This window comes from Tupaia chinensis, unplaced genomic scaffold (assembly GCF_000334495.1).
Source record: "Tupaia chinensis unplaced genomic scaffold, TupChi_1.0 Scaffold000426_1, whole genome shotgun sequence".
Lineage (NCBI taxonomy): Eukaryota > Metazoa > Chordata > Mammalia > Scandentia > Tupaiidae > Tupaia > Tupaia belangeri.
In genome coordinates this window covers 3389815-3394285 of record NW_006159931.1, presented here as the reverse complement: position 1 = coordinate 3394285, position 4471 = coordinate 3389815, and positions in this window count along the sequence as shown.

The following is a 4471-nucleotide window of genomic DNA, read 5'->3' as shown; positions in this document are numbered from 1 at the left end:
GCAGGGGAGATGGGAACCAGGCCAACGCCGACAACAAAACTTGACAAGAGAAAGCATAAAGATCCTGCCCATGGCCATGAGACCTTCGGTGGACCAGGATGGACCTTGGTTTCATTAGCATGCTAGGAAGCACGGCACTGGGGAGAGATCTTGGATGTTAATGACACACACATGTTCAAGCATGTTCAGCCAGAGCATGAACACACATATGTCCACCCTACACCCTAAGCATTCAACCTCCTTGGTGAGTACGCACGTGTATCTCCCATGTCCGGAGAGGTCCTCTCTTCTGAGGAATATTCTCTCTTTTCCCCAACACTTGGGAGTATTCCTGTGATGAAGTCACCCTGAGAGACCCTCACCCGGGTGACAGCTCCAGTCTGAGGACCGCCTCTGTCATGACATCTCAGCAGACCCCTTTCTCATATGGGTTTCTGAGAGAACACAGGCCCCCTGAATTTCCAAAACTGCTCCGAGTAACGATCAAATTAAAATTTAGGGTTTTGACATAGGGCACCTCTACTTACCAGACAGGGAAAGAAAGAGAGAACTCACTCCCTAGGGGAGGGGATATGGCCACACCACACCCCCTTCTCTATGTTGCTCTCAGGATTTTGGGCACACATGTACATGCACCTGGCATGAATTTCAAGCTGCTGGGCCCAGACTCAAACCACAGTCAGCCTGGTAGGAGTCTAGTGCCTTAACCACCATGCCACCTGCTGGTCCCAAGTGGTGGTGTTTTCAAACCAGAGAGTTTAAAAACTCAGGAGGCATTCAATGTTCCTCCAACTCTTGGGGACAGCAGTGTCATATGGATGCTAAAAGGCTCTGGGATTTGACACACCCCCTTAGCAGTGCAAGCCCCCGCATCCTGATGGCCGCGGCCTGGGAATGGGTCAACTTCTAGACAGGCCTGTAATGAGAATCCGTCCGGCTCATTTGTCATCGGTATACAAGGACTTCCTGGGAGTAAAGAATAATTTTAACTCGGTGCTTGAAAAATGGTAAGGCTAATTCTAAAACTTCTATTCATGAGTTAACAGTGATTTGGAAAACAATGACGTTAATTGAAAATAATCACTGTGGGGTCAGCAGGGGGTGCTGAGGTGAAGGTGGCTGGACTCCCACAGGACCTACTGCACGGTTCGAGTCCGGGACCCAGTGGCTTGAAAAGCACACCAAGGCTGTGATCCTGAGAGGATGTCCCAAGTCCTGAGAGAACAGAGAAGGGATTGTGGTGTGGCCACTACCCCCCGGGGGGTCAGGGAGAGATTTTTCTCCCTCTCTCTGTCTCTCTGGGGGACGTGCACACATCCTATGGCAAACTACAAGAAAATAAGAATTACTTTCATGGAATGTCATTCTTTACCCCATCTTCTCAATCTTTCTCCTTTCCGATGAGGGTATGCGAGGCACTTGCTACTCGGGTGGGTCTGGACCAGCAGTGTGTCACCTGAAGCCTTGCTAGAAAATGCAAGATCTTGGGGCTAGCGGGTGGTATAGTGGTTAAGGCCCTGAACTCCCACGTGGTCAACTGCAGATCGAGTCCCAGACCTGGTTTGAAAATCACACTGGGTGTTTGTGCATGTGTGCCCAGAACTTCTGAGAGAATGGAGAAGACACTGCATGCAGTGTGGGCCATCCTCCCTGGGGGGTAATTTCTCACTTTCTCTCTCATTGTCTCTGTCTTCTGTGAGAATACGTGCCCTATGGCAAAAACCTGAAAGAAAAAAAGGAGAAAATGCAAGATCTTGCACCACAGCGACCACCTCCTGAGTCAGACACTGTGTTTTAACTGTCCCCCTTCCCAGGGGCTCCCAGGCACAACACAGTTTGAGAAGCACTGCTCCAAACAGAGACTGCCTGCCAGGCTGGATCTGGGACCTCTTTTCTACTCACAGAAGGAGGGCCTGGAACCGGGAATGCCCCACTCTGCTTTGGGTATCCGCCTCCTTTATCTAATCACAACGCAGTTCTTTCCGGTCCCCGGTTCATCATCGAAACAAGGCCACACAGTCGCCCAAGCTTCCTTTCCGCCCGGTCACCCGCGGCACCTACAAGAAGCCCTACAGCAGTTCTGGGTCTACCAGCTGTGTATGGGGACAGAGCTAAGGGCCTGTCCTGTGAAGGGAGACATTTCCAGAAGAGATGGGCAGGTGTCCACCCAGTCCATGGCCCCTGAGAGCCTGAGGAGGAAGAAATACGTCAGCTGAAGCCCTTAGCGCTACACAGGGAGCAACATGAGGCTGGGCCGTACTCTGCACAATCCTCTGGAGCAGCTCCTGGCACCTGTTCTCCCACCCCAGCAAATTTTCAGGTAATTACCACTTCCCCACATTGGCTGTAAATCTTAGCCTGTTCTCACGAAAACCAAAGAGCCACATCCCCAGCTTGTAAGTCTTAGAGCTGCTCCCGGGACAGTCAATCCCAGGGCTCTAAGTTCAGTGACGATACTGATTATCTAACTGCCCTCAAAGTCACAATTAATTTCCCCCCCAAATTTTCATTGTATCAGCTAAGTCAGCTAAGTATCTGAATGCCACACTAAGAAGTTAGTTGTGAAACACTGGCTCTGTGGCACAACAGTAACGCATTGTTCAAAATAAGCCAGATTCCACTGGGTGACTATGGTTCGAATCCCTGGCTCAGTCTGCCTGAGACACACCAGGCACATGAGTGTCTTGACTCTGACAGGCTGGAGAACCAGAGGAAGGAGATCACTGCATGACCAGATCCTGTGAAGGGTGTTTCTCTCCCGCCCTACTCTCCCAATGTGTGCATATGTGTTCTGCCATGAATAGAGAGAAAAGAAAAGGAAACCCTAAGTTGTGATGGTTTAAAGAACAGGAGAAAACTGTCTGAATCATGTGATGAGGAAGAAGAAGTCAGATTTGCAGGGGGAAAAACTTCTAGGAATACATTAGGAATGACCTAGACACATTCTTAAATCTTTTAGATGATGGTGGGGGGTGTGTGTCTAAATTATGAGTTTTGTTTTTGTTGTTGTTGTTTTGAGATATTTTTGCTACAGGGTGTGTGTGTTTGCTGGAGAGACACAGAGAGACAGAAAGACAGAAGCTAGAAATCACTCCCTGGGAGATGGTCAAGCTGCAATTCCTTCTCCAATCTCTCTCAGGATTTGGGGTACACATGCACATGCGCCTAGCATGAGTTTCAAGCCACCAGGTCTGGCACTCAAATCATGGTCATCTATGTGGGAGATCAGGACCTTAAACAATATGCCATCTGCTGGCCCCAAGTTTGGGATTTACATGAGCACTAGTGATCCTACTCTGTCCAGCACCAGTAGAAAGAATTAGACAGGTAAAGGAGCAAGAAATGACTGACCTATATGCTTGTCGGTAATGAGTGAGTAGGGTGTGTGATAGAGAGGAAGGGTATGAACTATAAGCATTATACCACATAGGACTGACTACACTAATACTTCATACTTACCTTCTAATAAATGTCACAGAACAGCACAAAGTATCACCTCCCCAGAACAAAACATTCAAGGAAACTCAACAATTATAAAATAACCCGCTTACATTTAGTATAAACGTGTACATTTTAAAAACTTTCTTTTTCTGTATTAGAGAATATTTAATCTGCATTTCTTTTAATTGCCAGAGGGTATGTGTGCTCACCAGAGAAGAGAGAGAGCAGGCCCTCCCAATGGGGCAGAATTGCAATGCAATCTTTTTCTTCCACTCTCCATCTTGTAGGATTTTGTACACACACACACACAGCATACTTTTAAGCTGCCAGGACCAGGAATCTAACTGAGATTGCTCATAGTGGGATCAGGTTTCGCATATACAGCACTTAATCACTGCACTATGGGGCTGGCCTTACCTGCATCTTCTACAAACCAAGATTAATCATGTTTTCTACATATGTTCATCTAACAGCTTTAACTCAACTCCTTTAAATGCCTGTGTGCTAGATATATACACAACTTTGTCTTAACATAGAGAGCACATGGTAAACTGTCCGGTCTCATAGGTCTTGAGAGAGCTTGTGGCCCTGTCTTTTGGTTTAGGCTTCAGCCACAGGTCAAGTGCGGTGTACTTAGCACACAGAAAAGCTGCACCTGTTTCCCTCAACTGCTCTCGTGAAATAATCCTCTTCGTAGAATTGCCTTTTTAGTGTACTCTAATTAATTTTTTCAGAGGGAGACTTCTTTCCATGATCATTTGCTTTATATTGGAAATTGATGCAGCTTGATTTCTGGATTGTTGTAACTAATGACCGTCTATGGGTCCAATACAAAAGAATATATTTAATGTATCTTTAAAAAGATCACTTAGAAAGTGAGCATGTACTATTTACAGCAAAGAATATGTACTTACACTATACTAAATTAAGTGACCCACTGTCACTTCAACTTTTAGAGGCCTCAATTACATTACTTACTTCTTATTTATATAATAATCCATTTTAAAAGTTGAATGTCTTTTGGCCCAGT